This window comes from Procambarus clarkii, chromosome 47 (assembly GCF_040958095.1).
Source record: "Procambarus clarkii isolate CNS0578487 chromosome 47, FALCON_Pclarkii_2.0, whole genome shotgun sequence".
NCBI classification, from domain to species: domain Eukaryota; kingdom Metazoa; phylum Arthropoda; class Malacostraca; order Decapoda; family Cambaridae; genus Procambarus; species Procambarus clarkii.
The window spans coordinates 24343643-24362527 of record NC_091196.1 but is presented as its reverse complement, the minus strand read 5'-3'; the positions used below and the strand labels follow the sequence as shown (position 1 = coordinate 24362527).

General features: G+C 47.1%; 1 protein-coding gene across 5 annotated transcripts in view; it reads right to left on the bottom strand.

Annotated features, from left to right (window-relative positions):
• The window catches only part of HnRNP-K (Heterogeneous nuclear ribonucleoprotein K), a 182474-nt gene that overhangs the window by 133023 nt on the left and 30566 nt on the right, over positions 1-18885 (bottom strand). The gene's annotated exons all lie outside the window — the stretch shown is intronic.

Here is an 18885-nt window from a genome sequence, read left to right as displayed (position 1 = left end):
GTGAGGGCGGCCTGCAATAAAACTTGATCCATTCTCGATTCCTGTGAGACACTTGAGGAAGCAGGAGGCAGCTGACGGGAAGGGGGCGTGGAGATCGAGGCCGGTTCTAGAGCAGCAGTGAATCATCAAGACAGTGATGAATCACTGCGCACCCGGGCCTCGCGTCTGCCATCGTTTCCAAGTTTTGGGTGAAGCTTTCGGCTAGAATTCACAATATAAATATCCTGTGTTAGGCTTGTGTTGTACTTAATTAAACGAGGTTACTCCATGATGGAAGGAGATGAGTGCAGGCCGGCTACCAACCCCTATCCCCCCCCCCACCACCATGTGATGGGTGCACTATGTCTAATTCCACCACTAGCTGCACGTGATGGGGTAGGCCAGCCACTCCCCCCAACAAGCAGGCATATCATGGGGCAGAACCGGCTACTTCCCCCATTAGCAGTACGTGATGGGATAGGCCGGCCACACCCAACACACGCACGCACGCACGCAATTCCCTACAACACTCGCCACTCTATATGATCACCCACCGCCACACCCTCGTGCCATACAGCGTCATACAGATGGCGTTAAACAACCTATTTGAGTAGAGAAGGAAAGTCCCATGCACAACCTCCACAAGGGACCACTAGGACGAGGGGGGGGGGGGGGCCCCAGCTCCACACTTGCCTCCTGCGACCTCGACCACACCCTATCCCCTGGGACACAGACATCCTACCCCCTGGAAACCGGACACACCCTATCCATCCCTACAAGAGAGGTACCACACCCACACACTATGCTGGAAGGCCAAGTCCCAAATTTGCTAGTAAAATAAATAAGAATAATGAACGATATGGTAGAAAATGCAGAACCGTCTGCGAGAAGTAGAGGAACCATTGGCACAAACAGGGAACACTATGAACATCAGCGGCCCGCGGCTGTTCTATACTCTCGCTACAAATAAGAAATATTGCCGCAACAAACATGGACGTTTTCAACAGACAATTAGACAAGTTCCTGAAGCATACCAGAAGTTCGGGAGTTGTTCTACTTCCCGAGCCCGGCCTGAGGCCAGGCTAGACTTGGGATAACAGGGGCCAACAGGCTGCTTGGAGTGGTCCACAGGCCCGCATATCCACTACAGCCTGGTTGGTCTGGTACTACTTTCAAGAACTTATCTAAATACCGCTTGAATACATCCAACTTTGTTCCGGCAATATTTCTATTGCTTGCTGGTAGGGTGTTTAACAGCAGTGGACCTCTGATGTTCAGATAGTTCTCTGATTGTGCCTATGGCACCTCTACTCTTCACTGGTAGTAGTCTGCATTTCCTTTCGTATCTGTCGCTATAGTATGTTATTATTCGACTGCAAATTTGGGACCTGGCCTTCAAGCATCTTCCATATTATATATACTATATATTTATATCTATTATTTGATACTTTTTCTCTTCTCCTTTCCAAAGCATTTTCCTTTCCAAAACATTTTGATAGCTTCAGACGGTCCCAATAATTTAGATGGTTTACAGTTTCTATGCGTGCCGTATATTCTTTCTGCAATCCCTCTATTCAGAGATCTCTCCTGGTCTTACAGGGGAAGTAAGAACCGAGCAACACTCAATTCCTGCAGGAAGTGCCGGACTAACCGGGCTGTAACGCACATGTAGACTACGGGTCGCTCCAAGCAACAGCCCTCTAGATTAAGTCATTGTCTGTTTACCTGTTGTAAGTTCCGGGAATCAACGTCCCAGCGGCCAGGTCTCCTGGTTAGTGGTCTCGTCAACCAGGCTTCTGCTTGCAGTTTCACGTATGAATTACAGCCCAGTTGATCAGGTATCTTTTGAGGTGTTTATCGAGAGGTCGGCTGGCTTTGCCCCTGGTCTACAAGAGAGAATTCACAAAGTCTGGGTCCATTAATGTTGTCTGAATTGTCTCTGCGTACCTATTGTACCCCTGCTTTTCAATTGGGGTCACTTTGCACTTCATGCTATGCCTCTTGGCCCCAGGCTGGCCTTTGGAGAACTCCCAGAACCCACTCCAGGTACCACTGACACTCCCTACCCAGTGACCACGCCCTTCGCCTGCCGGATAATTCCTGCACCACCAGAATATTAGGCAAGTGTGGCACGCAACTAGGGGGAAGAGGTGAATGAAAAGGCAACTATCAGGGGAAAGCGCCAAGTCATTACGACTATATAGCACTGGGAACAGATCAGGATAAGTATTTGGGATGGGACGATCGTTACCAGTTGTTCAGTGGTGCAAAAACCGCCTTTATTCACGAGAAACTTGTTAAAATCATTGCAGACTATGAGTCACAATAACGTTGGGAAGACGTGAACGGGAGGGAGGGAGCGAGAGGTAGATTGTGGGACGATACCAACTTAAATTCCCGTTAAAATGTGTCCTTAATGGAGGATTGAGACAAATCCAAGGAATGTATATGTTTATATGTTGCAGTAATTGCATGAGCATACCTTTACTCGGCACTTACAGGCGCCATTAGAATTTCCCTTTTATGTTTACACGTTTTTGCTACCTGTATAATATACCTTAACATTTTATTAATTTGACATAACTTTTGATGTTATATTGATCTTTTGCCACACCTTCAGGATTGATCAAGCAGTCTTGAAGGCTCTCCTCGTGACGCTGGAGGGCATAATACTTGGCTGAGAAGCAAAGCTCAGACTGAACTTGAACTAGTTGCTCTGGTGGGAAGCGAGGAGAGCAATAACTGAGTAAGTATGGTGTTTCCGTGTAGGAAAGTGCCGCTTTCTTCTGGTGGGTAAACCTCTGAATTTGTCATACGAGTTCTGTTGCGAAGTCATGAATCTACCTCGAGGAATGTTCCTATTTCAAATCTGGAGAGCTTCAGTTTATGGGCTTAGTCTTTTTTATATATAAATAAGAGTATCAATTATGTGGCATGATCTTAAGACTATCTAGTCCCATTTGCATAACAATAATCATGCTGGAACAGAACACACGAAGGCCATATTTAACTTGGTCATTCTTAACTTTGGGAAGCTTTATCAGAAGGCCAAGCAAGCAGAGGTACAGCATAATCTATTATCGGTTCCAAGATACCATATCTCTCCCTCTCTCCACGACCAAAACATACCCAGATACCACCAGACTGAAAAAATGACAGGAAGACACTGACATCTACAGCCCCTCAACCTTCTTATCCTTCTCATATGTATTTGACTACATTGTTATATATTTTGTTTCAAAATTTACACGTTAGCAAATACCTTCCCTGTGATGCGAACTCCACAAATGCCTTAATGGTGCCTACACTCTTACCCTCTACCCTTCTCATAGGTCTGACCACAGTGGTATCAAGCCAATCTTCTGGCACCTCATCCCCCTTCCTCACTATCTGACATATATACATCTTAAACGATGTCCATCACCATCTCAGCGCCCCCCCCCCCTGCCTCACTCCCTTGCCCTTCAGTCTCTCCAGATCACAACTACCCACCAGGTATAAACTATCTTGCAAGGGGGACAGAGGAATACAGCATAAAGGCAAGTATATACCACCGATTCCCATAAAGTCAAGTCTACACTGCCAGTAGAATTGTCTCAGTGTACTCTGCTTTACTGCACAGCTGTGTAGTACGTCCGTTTATCCCCAAAGTTTAGGCTTGTTAGCGGTTAAGCCTTAAGAGGAAGTCAGCCAGCGTGTAGCTGGAGTTATTGTTGAGACACTGAGGGGACTGACCCGTGAATTGGTGGAAAAGTGGACTTGCCGCCGGCAAGAGTACCTCAAAAGAAGGGTACACAGAGGAGCCGTTAGTGTTGTGCTTGGAGGACGACTTGCCACAAAGACCTCTACGGTCTTGTCACGGTGTTCTGTGTTCAAGTGAAACGTACAGCGTTATCTGCGGAAATATACTGGTTTATATTTCCTGTAAATAGTTACTTTTATATAATATGAGATTACATTTGTTGACGGATTGTGTCTATTGTTGTTACAATGGCAGTTTTCTCCGCTTACATTAGTGAGGCCGTTCTAATGTTTGCTAACATTTTCTAGCTTCCTTGTGTAAAGGGCCGACGGCCATGAAGTTTCTCCATATTATATGGAGATAAGAACCACTACCAGCAGCACCACCACTATCACCAGCAGCAGCAGCAGCAGCACCACAACCAGCAGCAGCAGCGCCACCACCAGTGGGTCAGGCGTGAGGTGCAGTGAGGGGTGATGGTGATATGATTTATCTCCCGCCGTCCACCACCACCATCAATTACCCTCTTCCTAATTCCCTCATCACGCCTATCAATTCCAAGTATATAGCTTGTTCTTTTAGTTTCCCTCCTTCCCATCCCCCCCCCCCATCCCTAACCTACCTACCTACCTACCTCACTTGCTCAGTGAGCGACTGAGTGAGTGATGAGCCGCTCTCTCCTGACTCAATACTTGTTGGAACGTCTCAAAGCTCTCCAAATGTGCTCACTAGAAAGACGACGAGAGAGATACCAAATAATAAACACATGGAAAATACTGGAGGGCTAGGTACCAAATCTACACAGTAAAATAACAACGTACTGGAGTGAACGATATGGAAGAAAATGCTGAATAGAACCAGTGAAGAGCAGAGGTGCCATAGGCACAATCCGAGAACACTGTATAAACATCAGAGGTCCGCGGCTGTTCAACGTCCTCCCAGCGACTATCAGAAATATTGCCGGAACAACCGTGGACATCTTCAAGAGAAAACTAGACTGTTTTCTCCAAGGAGTGCCGGACCAATCGGGCTGTGGTGGGTATCTGGGCCTGCGGGCCGCTCTAAGCAACAGCCAGGTAGACCAAACTCTCAAGTCAAGCCTGGACTTGGGTCGGGCTTGGGGAGTAGAACAACTCAGCACCCCATCAACCACGTATCAGGGAGATACCTTCACCTGACAACATACAACACCAATAAATGTGCACACAGCTGATGTCAGGCTACCCCCCCCCCCCCTACCTTTATCCCTCCTTGTACACCTACCATTATTCCCTCAGTGACCAAATCTCTCCCCCTCTTCTCTATCTACTTCCTTACCTTCCTCATCCCTTCTTCACCATTCCACCTGCCCCCCCCCCCACCACCCGTCGACACAAGGTGACAAGAGCAGGCGGGAGGTTATGGGTCGGGGTGACGCACCCACGTATATATATCCAATACCTATATACGCCTCCCTTCACATGCCCGGCTCCCACGCCTCTGCCAGGAAGACGGCCCGAGTGCTCACCCTCCCCCAATACCTTAACTGATCACTCCCATCCAAAACTTGGCTAGCCTAGACAACAGGTTAATTACGCCAGCAGAGCAGGTGGTACAAGCAGGGCAGGGTAGAGCAGGGGTACAAGCAGGACAGAGCAGGGGGAGGTACAAGCAGGACAGGGAGGGGGGTACAAGCAGGACAGAGCAGGGGGGGTAGGGGGTACAAGCAGGACAGAGCAGGGGGGGTAGGGGGTACAAGCAGGACAGAGCAGGGGGGGGTAGGGGGTACAAGCAGGACAGAGCAGGGGGGGTAGGGGGTACAAGCAGGACAGAGCAGGGGGGGTAGGGGGTACAAGCAGGACAGGACAGGGAGGGGGGTACAAGCAGGACAGAGCAGGGGGGGTAGGGGGTACAAGCAGGACAGAGCAGGGGGGGTAGGGGGTACAAGCAGGACAGAGCAGGGGGGGTAGGGGGTACAAGCAGGACAGAGCAGGGGGGGTAGGGGGTACAAGCAGGACAGAGCAGGGGGGGTAGGGGGTACAAGCAGGACAGAGGAGGGGGGGTAGGGGGTACAAGCAGGACAAGGTCTGAGCAAGGGGGAGAGATCAATAGTACCAACAGGAGCTGGTCATGATGAAGTGCCTGGTGACGGGTCACGTCCCATCACCAGCTTCACCCGTCTCTCAATTTCCTCCACATATCTAATTACCAGCCGCCCTCCACTCCTCTCTTCTACCCATCACCAAGCCCAAGTACACCAGGACGCCAGGTCACCATTGGCTGGGGGGTGGGTGGGGGGGGGTAATGGGGGGGGGATGGCGGTGGTGGGGACCGGCAATCAGTCTTTTTTAGATAGTTCTTGTTGTAACTGTGCACCGTCGTACATAGCGACGTAGTGGACAATCACAGAGAATTTGGTATTATTCAATTTATAGTACGGACAAAAATTAAATATTCATAGGCTAGTATAGTACATATATGTACAACAACAAGCCTCAGCGCTTATTAGGCCTAGGAAGGTTGAGTTTTCTTTGAAAAGTCAGAACAAAAACTTTTCTGGTTTGTCCAAATTCAATAACTGATTTCTACTTTCTGATTGTCTTCTATTTTAATGTCTGCACGATGGTGCTCAAATATGTTTATTGACGTATTAAGACGCACAAAGGAATGAGAAAGATCAAGCTATTCTCATCCCGTTCCGTACAATGTGTATGTATATATATTACATACACACACACACACACACACACACACACACACACACACACACACACACACACACACACACACACACACGAGGAGGGACCTCGTAGCCTGGTGGATAGCGCACAGGACTCGTAATTCTGTGGCGCGGGTTCGATTCCCACACGAGGCAGAAACAAATGGGCAAAGTTTCTTTCACCCTGAATGCCCCTGTTACCTAGCAGTAAATAGGTACCTCGGAGTTAGTCAGCTGTCACGGGCTGCTTCCTGGTGGGTGTGGGTGTGTGGGTGTGGGTGTGTGTGTGTGTGTGTGTGTGTGTGTGTGTGGTGTGGGAAAAAAAAAATAGTTAGTAAACAGTTGATTGACAGTTGAGAGGCGGGCCGAAAGAGCAAAGCTCAACCCCCGTAAAAACACAACTAGTAAACACACACTTTAGTGATGTGGTGGAGGCCGACTCCATACACAGTTTCAAATGTAGATATGATAAGAGCCCAGCAGGCTCAGGAATCTGTACACCAGTTGATTGACAGTCGAGAGGCGGGACCAAAGAGCCACAGCTCAACCTCCACAATCACAAATAGACGAGTACAACTAGGCGAGTCCTTAGGGGGCTTCGCGGCTGAGTCGACAGCGCTCTAAGAGTCATAGTACTAAAGGCCTGGGTTCGATTACCGGCTGAGGCAGAACTGAATAGGCATTCTTTCACCTAGTAACAAATAGGTACCTATTTATTGGTAGTAAATAGTTAAGACAGCTGCTACGGGCTGCTTCCTGGTTATGTGTATGAAGATGTATATGTATGTGTGCGTGTGTTAGATAAATATATGTAGTAGACATATGGGGGGAAAATAGATTGGTTAGAAAGGCAGGGTCCAGGAGCTAATAGCTCGATTCTGCACACAAACAATAAATCAAATGCAAATGGTAAATACACACCACAAATCATCATGTTACCGAACATTCTGCTCCATTACTATAAGTACTATCTTAACTGGAGGATGGGCTGAGGCCGGGGCGGTGGAGCGTGGGGTGATGGCGTCATCAGTGGAGGGGCGGTGGAGAGGAGGTGGAGGGGCGGTGGAGGAAGTTAGCGGGCGCGGATGGGCGAGGCAGCTTTAGAGCCGTTCAACACTCAGTCAAGAGATTATTCCGCCATACACACGCACTCAATCACACGCCACTATAAACAGCACATGACGCCTATTACTGCCCATACACATCACCATCCACACCACTCTGCCATGCCCCACCACCATACCACTCACCATGCAGAGTAGAGCCAGTGGAGAGTAGAGATTCCATAGACTCGCACAACAGTGTATGAACATCAGGGGTCCAAGCTATTCAATATCAACCCACAAGAAATATTTCCGGAACAAATGCGCGCATGTTCAAGGGAAAAATTGGACAAGTTCCTGCAGGAAATACCAAACCAGCCAGACTGTAGTGGCTGTGGCCCTTTTGGACCAAGCTGTCCGAAGACGAGCCAGGCCCCGAGCAGGGACTGCTGGAGTACAACTCTGGATGCGAACTAACACATTATTAGTATATTAAAATGGAACTGGCATGAACTAAACTACGAGGTAAAAGATGCCAAGTTGAGCCTAAATTAAATATCATATATAGGCTAATAGGAGACATAAATAGGAAGTCATTACATTAGACGGCCAGTTACTGCAACGGCGGGGTACAGGAGCCGAAGCTCGATCTTGCAGGCGGACAATTGAGCAAAAACACAAGCACACACACACAAAGGTAACTCGTGCCAAACCCCAAACTTTACGACCTCGCATATAGCTCCCATCAGATACTCTGAGCATAACTTTCTTCTCCAAGCACTGCCTTACAGGTTCAATACCTAACTTGATAATGCTAATAGGACGGAAAGACTGGCAAGCAAAATACAGCCATTGGCGTAATACTACACACGGTGGCGAAGCTGTCAACTACTAGTGAAGGTGACGGTTGCAGAGCAAGCTGTAATAACCCACCCGTGTTAGGTTTAATGACTCTGCATAACCAAAATTATTTAGGAAGGCCGCTAAACACAGTCTTTCCTAATCATTTCCTTCGTGAAACAACAAAACTAAACGAGCATCTTTAACTGTGTGCGAGCGTGTTCCACGTGGCGGGCGTCTCCGGAGACAGTCAATATGACCGCTGCTGCGTGATATATATTCCCTCCACCACCGCCATCACACGGGGTCATTACTGGACACCACCCTGGAACACACTCACTAAATTATGTATGGTCATGTATCAAAGATATACATCACTTGGCTACAACAAAATATAAGCATTAGGTTGTGTAAGACATGTGAAGAGCAGAGGTGCCATAGGAACAATCAGAGAACCTTGTATGAACATCAGAGTCCACGATAGTTCAGTACCCCCCCCCCCCCATCCCCCAGCAAGACTAGGAAATATTGCCGAGACAGAAGCAGAAGTCTCAAAGAAGAAACTGTGTTCTTTTTCTGCAGGAAGTTCTAGACCAAGAGGGCTGTAGTGGATATCTGGGCCTGCGGGCCGCTTCAAGCCTGTTGGACCTGGCTCTCTCAAGTCGAGCATGGCTTCGGGCCGGGCTTGGGAAGTAGAACAACTTCCAGAACCCCATCCAGATACAATCCAGATATTTATGTCAATACAACCAGTCAAATTTAACTTATTACGTACTAGAATGTGTTAAGAGTAGTTAAGCCTAACTTATGGTAGGTTAGGTAGTTTGTGTTGGTATTTGCAGTACGTGGATGAAGCACAGCGAGGCGAGATTCTAGCAGGACGTGAACGCAGCAATGGTAAAGTACATACAAACAACTGAAAATTGATAACGTAACTACTGGTCTGCATCAACAACAGCCAAATGCTCATTAATCCAGCTGTTATACGCCGCATGGTGTACAGTGTACATGATGGCATTGGAGATTGATAACTCCAGGACCAGAAAGACAATTAGCATCATGTCAGGGCCCTGACAACTAAAGAACTTGAACCTTAACGACTGTAGTGTTGAGTAACGCTTAGAACACCACACTGGAACTAGCCAACTCCCTATTTATGTCCAAGTGGTCAGGGGCACGTGTCGCTCCCTCAGTGACAAGCATTTTGGACCGAAGCCCACAGCCAGGCTTCACAAGACCATGTAGTCCAGAGTCCACACCACCAGTAACAGCCCCCAGGGTCCACACCACCTGTAACGGCCCCCAGGGTCCACACCACCTGTAACGGCCCCCAGGGTCCACACTACCAGTAACAGTCCAGGGTCCACACTACCAGTAACAGTCCAGGGTCCACACCACCTGTAACGGCCCCCAGGGTCCACACCACCTGTAACAGCCCCCAGGGTCCACACTACCAGTAACAGTCCAGGGTCCACACTACCAGTAACAGTCCAGGGTCCACACCACCTGTAACAGCCCCCAGGGTCCACACTACCAGTAACAGTCCAGGGTCCACACTACCAGTAACAGTCCAGGGTCCACACTACCAGTAACAGTCCAGGGTCCACACCACCTGTAACAGCCCCCAGGGTCCACACTACCAGTAACAGTCCAGGGTCCACACTACCAGTAACAACCCCAGGGTCCACACTACCAGTAACAACCCCAGGGTCCACACCACCTGTAACACCTAATGGTGGTAACGACAACTGCCACACAAACACGCACCCAACAACAGGAAGGAATGAACCCGAGGCCTCAACACCATGATTCCTCAACACCAGGGAAAAGAATGCCAGGATCTAAAGCACCAAAGTTTCGGAATTTTTGTTGTTAAAAAAGTTCGAACTGAAATATCGCGCAATGCACTCCATTCACACCCCCTTTCTCCTGGGGAAGAGAAGGGACGGCAGAGTAGGAAAAGGAAGGGGGGGGGAGAGGAATAAGGAGGTGGATGTGGTGGAGAAGGGAATGAGGAGCAAGCATGGTAATGAAGGGAGAGAGAGAGATGGAGGAGGAAGGGAAGTTAAACTTTCTACATTAGCGTCCCCGAGGAAATTACCAGGAGTAGTGTTCTATCTTGTGCAGGAGAGTGCTGGCCATTGAAATAACTACTCCAATCCATATCAATTAACTCCAGCATTCCTGATATACTCCAAGCCTTCCACTCCGACACTTCTAGATGTAACAAATCCGTGTGCCAGTACACTTCAGGCACTAACTTGTACAACCCAGGAGCCAGACTCATGAAAGGACTTATGCAAGCACTTACGAACCTGTACATCTTTTCTCAATCTTTGACGGCTTTGTTTCCAATTATTAAACAGCTAATGAGCTCGGAAGCACCAGAAGGCTGTTTATAACAATAACTGTTCAATGTTATTGTTTATAACAATAACAGTTGACTAACACTAGCAAGAGTTTTCATGCTTGTAAACTGTTTAATAAATGTAACCAAAGCCGTCAAAGATTGAGGGAAGACGTACACGTTCGTAAGTGCTTGCGTAAGTTCTTTCGTAAATCTGGCCCCAGCTGAATTAGCCCTACAATTACCCAGTGACCACCAGGAGCACCAACTAAACAAACGAGCAACTCGAGCAGTTTCTCTCTGTCTAAACCTCTTTAAAGGCTGCAAATGTCTCGGTCCTAATCTTCACTTTGTAGTAAAATTCCAAGCGGAGAACATTTTGAAGGTTTATAAGGTAGAGCGGCAAGGCGAGGACGCTAAATATACCCGAAATGGCTGCCGGGAGATTGTACCTTCATTCCCACCGACGCAAGCTGGCAGTTTGGGTCACTCTGTGGCTCAACTTACTATTTAAAAGCCGAACAGCTTTATAAAATGGGCATTATTGTGAATCTGCAACGATTAGTACACACTCTTCGGCTAGTAACATATTGGTCTACACATGACAAACACCTGGTAATATCCCAGCCATTATAAGGATCCACACTAGAGAATACAAGGAAATCAGCGATATCTTAAGAGAACATGTGAAGCTATTTGGCAACTCTATAGCCAATTTGAAAGTTAAAAATTCTGACAATTTCATGAATAATACCACAATTCAGCTAATATAATGGATATTAACACAAACCGACTATTTTGAAACAAAATTGATACCATGCCCCTTGCACACGACTCTTAAAGTTGGAGTTTCTAATGCGATAATAATCAAATATGGCGGACCCAAAATGTATCATGGGCGATGGACTTCAAAACTATTCTTAATAATGTGCGGGATGTTATACTAGTGTATCTATCCTTGTGCCAATAGGCTGCGTCGAGACGAAATATTGCTTATTAGCAATTATAGAAGAGGAATACCTTGTGTTTACGAAACTGCAGAAGACTTAACATGAAGGAGGGACTTGAACGTGACCAAGACTACACGAGACAGTATTCCCGATCAATAACGGCAAGGGCCGACATTTCACACCAATCAGCACTTATTGGATATTCCAGAAAACCAACAGTGCAAGGGAGAGACTTCCAGATAATTAACAATGAATGAGAGGGCCTTCCGAGCACATGCTGGTGACAAGATACCCGAGGAGAATAACAGTGCAAGGAAAGGTATAATAGACAAAGCAAGAAAGGTGATCTAAAGTGACAAGTTAGGGGAACCAACAAGAGTTAATGAGAACAATTAAACCTTGGTCATATATCACATGAACAACATTAACAAGGTTATCTTTAGAGACCAATAACGCGGAGATCATTCCCGCAATGATAAAGAGGCGGTCCAGTGAGGGAAGGTATTATAGGAGACCAGCAGTGATGAGAGACCAACCACCGAGGAGATTGGTCTTCCTACGAGACCAACTTAATTGTTTTTTTCTTCATACCAAGAAAAGAAGCGACAGAGACCATTTTTTGTAGACAACAAACAAGGAAAGGGGGAGGTATTTCAAAAGCAAAGACAACGGTAAGAGACACTGCAGCTCAGGACTTGTGGAGAAATAAAGGCGTTTACAAGCCGCCAGGGAGAGGAGATGTGAAGAGCAGGGGAGAGCCAGGAGAAGAGGGGAAGAGATTCCAGGACGACGTCTCCCTGCTCCGGCTATTAACTGGGGACGCGACTGGCCTGCCAAGGCTTGTACCCTGTGCTCCCCCACCCACCCACCCTCCTGTCTTCCTCCCACTTCTCTCTTATCTCTCACTACCAAATGGCCGCAACCATACTAGAGCTCGATACCACATTCCCCAGCCACCATATACAACTAGTGGTAACTTTCACTAGTATAACAAAATATCGTCTCGACATGGAAAGGGCAAGCAGCACGCCATCACTTCCTATAGCATTCCCGTGTCTGGAACTGCAACACTTGCTTAGGTGTTCAGTGTGATGAGGGCCCACCTTCCCCGCCTCACACACACACACACACCCACACACCCCCCACACACCCCCACACACACACCCACACACACACACACACACCCACACACACCCACACACACCCACACACACCCACACACACCCACACACACCCACACCCACACACACCCACACCCACACACACACACACACGATACCCGAGTTGCCTTTAACAATTTCCCCATCTGGCCAAATTCAATACTACAAAACTTCAACCTTTTGATGGGCCATCACCACACATTGGTACTTCCGGGCCCAATAGTTACTCTAAGTACCACCATTCAGGGGGGGATCGTCTCTTATAGAATGATTACTAAACAAGTACATAGTTAAATATAAAGCTGTTTTACCGTAGAGTTTGGTGCGCGCGTATACAAACGCGCATACAAACCCATTTTTACATTATATTTTTTGCGGAATTCGTAAAAAATGCGACGTATTAGACTTCGATAGGTCAGGTGGGTTGTTTTGGTTCGTCCGAGTGTAAATAGGCAAGTGGATATAATGTGGGTGGTGGGTGAGGCAGTGTTAGGACCAGCCTTGTGGCAGCCGCTGGCTTCAACACTTCACTCACCACCACCTCATCACGCGGGCGGCGGCGACGGCTGGTATTCAGTGCTTCCAACTCGGCCCCGCAGTCGGCAAACCCAACACACATTAAACTTCAAATATTCCTCTATTTGATGGTCGAATAATTAACAGCCTTATGCTTGGGTATTTACCAGTGCGTCTTGACATGTACAAACAAAATAGCATACTTGATAAGAAGGAAATCACAGGATATAGCAAATATTATTGACTAACCAATTACAAGTGTGACTGTGGCCACAGGACTCAACGTAATCCAAAGTCAATCCAACAGTCACTTGCCCTTCAAAGCTATTCATTAATCTGGCCTGACAAGGGGAAATACAGTGGTTTAGTACAAGTTACATTTTCCATACCACATCGCCTATTATTGATCCAGCCGAGCCAATCTTCACAACACACACTACTACTCTAAGCTGACCCACCAACACAGCACCAGCTTTGCCAGCTGGTGCAGCACAAGTCATCAACACCCAACAATTGGCAGGTTGTGTACTTCTCTATGTCTGACCAGAAACAGCTGACTGACCCACCACACTCACCTGGGGAGAAATGAAATAGCATTCATTAACAATATTCCAATATCGTAACGCGTCATTAATTTCACAGTATCGATAATATTTTAAACGTTTGTCTTAATGGTAAGCGGCATATCATTATATGTCTAACATGTACAGGGTATATACTCATGATGATGATGATCAGAGTGTAACGAGTACAGCCAGTATATTCATGATGATCAGAGAGTAATGAGCGCGGTGCATAATGAACAAGGCGAGCACAGTGTTCACACGAGTAGGGAACCTAACGAGAAGAGGCAGTTTTATACGTATAATGATGTCAGAGAAAATATTGAATACCAAGTATAATGAGTAAGGGAGAGTATAATGAGCAGAGGCCGATGAAAAGAGGATTGAGTGTAGGTTCCGGAGAGGAGAGAAGGAAGAGTGGGGAGCGAGCGAGCGAGCGCACACCCACGAGTACTGCTGGCGGGGTAATGCCCTTCATGCCACTATGCTATCCACCTCTAATAAAAGATGCAGACGCATGCTTAATTATACGCCACTTATGTGCATCACATTTTTAAAGCCATACATTGAACCGGATAACACTAGGATATTGATAACAATTTTATATCATAAATGTGACCAAATAAGAGGAAATTGTATCTTTTGGAGAAATGATGAACGTCTCTTTCCCCCCCCCCTTGTCCAGCCACTTTGACTGGACGGTAGAGCGACGGTCTCGCTTCGTGCAGGTCGGCGTTCGATCCCCGACCGTCCAAGTGGTTGGGCACCGTTCCTTCCTCCCCGTCCCATCCCAAACCCTTATCCTGACCCCTTCCTAGTGCTATATAGTCGTAATGGCTTGGCGCTTTCCCCCTGACAGTTCCCTAGTTCCCCCCCCCCTCCCACGACCAGTGACAACACTGACTGCCAGGCAGAAGGGAGCCGCCTCCTACACCCACGGCCCCTGTCGTACTCTACTCCTGCTGCATTATTTGATATAAACAGCAGTACAAACATGCAAACATCGGACGACACATCACCTGCTACACCCACACACGTGACTGGTAGTATTTTTGCCTCTTGCTTACAACGTCCGAGTTTTACTTCAAGTACGCCAACTCTGCACCTCCACCTGTCTACTAATGAGACGGGGAAGGGAGACGCAGGAGGGGTGAGTGGGGGGGGGGGGGGGGGGAGGAGAAAGGACAGGTGGGTCAATACCAGCATCTATCAATTACATCTCTCTTCCTTAGTTACCAGGGCCGCGCTGCTCATAAATTCTCCTTCACTGCTCGTGTTCACTCTCCCACCCTCCCCAATGTTGACAAGGACCTGTCGTAATGTACACCATCGCCCATCTTCACATCAGTAGGGGCGGGCCCGCCCGCACCTGAAGGAGGAGGGGGGGCCCCATGTGTATGAGCAGTGGTCCTCCTCCCCGTGGTCTTCCTAGCCTCAGCACGCCTCATTTGGGCTCTCCTCCCAGCCGTCTCTGGCCTTGTTAACTTGCTCATTATCCCTCTCTGGCTTGCCATCCCCTCTCCACCCACCTCTCGTCCGACTGGGTTCCCTGCCAACTACCCGCCCGGAGCCCCAGGCCAGGCGGGCAGCCGCAAGCATATGACATGAGAAATAGAAATGGTGATATACAGGTGGGATATTTAACGGTTTGAATAGTATGCAAATGAATTTAATCTCAAATCTTGTCTTTCAAAAAGTATGGCAATGTGTGTAGGTATATACGTGACGCTCTTCACTGCTGTGTGAGCGGCTTATCTTCCACCTCTTCCTATATAGCAGTCACAATAGCACTGATATACGTCGTTACATATACCATTATGCTGATAATTCAGTCTGGTAAATATCTGACGTAGCTGGTTACTTTATAAAACCAAAATTAATAAAACTTTCCTCAGGCAAGTTTAAAATTGACGTCGGGAGTATAACATTTGAGAACTTTGTTTGAAAGTTTATATGGTGCCGAGATCTACTGTGCGCCTTCACGCCGAAAACAGACAGGAGGCATTAAACTACAGGTCACTCATTCAACTAACAATTATTCAAGGGGATGGAAAACATTTTACGTGGTTATTCACCCATAACGAATACTGCCTCGCAAACTTTAAAGTTAGTTATATGATCGGGAGGCGGTTGAAATATTTTTTGGATTGTCGGAAAGCCTTCAACAGTACCTCACAAAAGATCAGAGCACATGGTGAAATGGACAGCATTGACAGAGGCGTACCTCTGACAAGAGAACCACAGTGAGACGAGAGACAACAGAGTGGATGGGATGTATTGACGGCGTCCCACAGGTCGGTAATGTTTACCTGTTGACGTTTTCGAGAGTTCTTTTCTCGCTACATGACCCGTGTGTTGTAAGAAGCGTGGTTTGAGTGCCAGGAGTCGGCTCCAGTAGTTTAAATGTTTCACAAATTCTGTGTGTCCAGTAAAAGATCTCTGCAATCTCTGCACTGAGAGACAGTATTACAGTATTAGCGTTTTGAAAATTACCATAACTGGCGTTCTGATAGTTTTTATTATCCACTATAATTTTCTTGGCAGTTACAAAGTTTGATTTATTGTGATCTCCAAATTTTAGATCTTCTGACATTATTATCACAAGGGCTTTGACTTGGCCGCCCATTTCTTGTTGTTATCGTGTACTTTTATATTTGGAAATACGAAAATCTTAAAAGTAATTTGGGTTTGTAAGCGCCAAACGTCATTTTCCGCGGCCCATTGAAACACTTATTATCAGATTGTAATTTTGTTTTGCATCTACCCCAGAGGTTTACCCCCCCCCACCCACCCACTCACACATCCCAGGATGCAGACTGTAGCAGTCATCTCTCAGGTACCTATTTAATGTCAAGTGAACAGAGGCATCAGATAAAAGAAACTGTCCATTTGTTTCTGCCTCGGACCTTTAGACTACGACTCCCGAGCGCTAGTCGCTCAGCCGCGAGGCCCTGAAAGTATATACAAGTGAACACAAAGAAATGTGCACTCTGGCACATAGGCTGTCTAGACGATATTTGCTGGCCGTGTTCATCCTCTACACAACAGTAATAAGACGCCTCTCCTGCCCCACACCGTCAGCAAGAGGAAGGTATATAAGCAGGTGTGGCGTGATATCAAGAGGGGAGACATCTCCCGTCACGCAGGGTGCAGTCGCACCTCCACAGATCTCCAGTATCAGCTCTTTATACTGATAATGGCTCAAAAGGGCCTCCACTTACGGGCTATTCATGCCCGTGCCACATTTTGGGTGCCTTAATCTTCATCAATCAATCAATCCATATCAAGAGAGACTAAGCAACGGAGGCCGGGGTAACAGCAACAACAGAGGCCACTCCTCAACAATAACACCACCTACTGCTTACGTCACTCAGGCACCACACCAGCTGAGCTTAAAGCTGTATTATCGGGGACACCTGACCCCATAACCCCCGCCACCCAACCTCGCTCTCTGTGTACTCGCACAGATGTACTCCTCTAGTTGTGCTTGCGGGGGTTGAGCTCTGGCTCTTTGGTCCCGCCTCTCAACTGTCAATCAACTGGTGTACAGATTCCTGAGCCTACTGGGCTCTATCATATCTACATTTGAAACTGTATGGAGTCAGCCTCCACCACATCACTGCCCAATGCATTCCATTTACTAACTACTCTGACACTGAAAAAGTTTTCTAACGTCTCTGTGGCTCATTTGGGTACCTGTGCCAGGCACTTCCACCCGTGTCCCCTTGTCCCGTGTACCACCGGTGTTAAATAATCCATCCTTGTCTACCCTGTCAATTCCTCTGAGAATTTTGAATGTGGTGATCATGTCTCCCCGAGCTCCTGTCTTCCAGCGACGTGAGGTGCAGTTCACGCAGCCTCTTCTCATAACGCATGCCTCTTAGTTCTGGGACTACCCTAGTGGCATACCTCTGAACTTTTTCCAGGTTCGTCTTGTACAGTAAAGCTACGGGCTCCGTGCTAGGGCTGCATACCCCAGGATTGGTCTTACGTATGTAGTATACAAAGTTCTGAAGGATTCAGAACTGTGTGTGTGTGTGTGTGTGTGTGGGAGGGGGGGGTCGTCATCTCATCCCTCTTCCATTTCCCGCTACCACGTCCCCGCGAACCACAACCACGCCCTTTTTTACAATATTAAATATAAATAAATTAAGAGGCTGTAATCACCCATGACAACCATCCTCCCCCTCTACTAACAACCATCCTCCCGCCTTCGACCATACCTACACTATTCAATGATAAAGGGGGTTTCAGAAAGGTCAAACAAGAATGTTATATTTTAATATTATGTATGATTGCCTAACACATTTGGAAGCTTTTGCACGCCCACACTGACGCCAACACGGGTGGGAGGCATCTCCCCCTCGCCCCCCCCCCCTCCCCCCACACATGCACCAGATGGGTCCAAGGGCTTTTTCACAATCTGGCAGTGCCAGATCAGCTGGATTGTGATAGTTATATAACCTTGTAGACTACAACGCAGAAATAGCCTGGCTTGTCATACTGCAAAGACGAAAAGTTCTGTTTACTGACTAAAAGGTCAACTATATGTAATAAGCACACACAGAAATCACAATAGCCTGATGCATCAACCCATCAAGTTCGAACTCTCATCAAGGGCTTTTGTGTTGTTCATTTATATGTAATTAAGTTACATATTTACAATTACTGTCCTGAACCATCCAAGTCTAAAAAAAACAAAGGGAAACAACTGATCCTTTAATGCTAATAATTGGCACAAAAATATAAAATAAAAATCTTTGGAGTGATGGTTCCACATCCCTCCGCTGCCACCAACATGTAAACAAAAAATTTAGATAAAGTGAAAAGCTGAGATAACAGGTCACTATCAACCCAAATTTAACAATGTTTGGATGGAGACATTGTCGTCACTTACCGTCATTCAGGGGGAGATTAGCCTTTAAAACGTAGCCCAGACATTATTTTACCAGTTAAGACTGACCTTCAATCGTGAGCAATAATGGACGAATCCGACCTTTAAATATCACCAATACTGGACACTACATCATTAAAATGCCTTACAAGG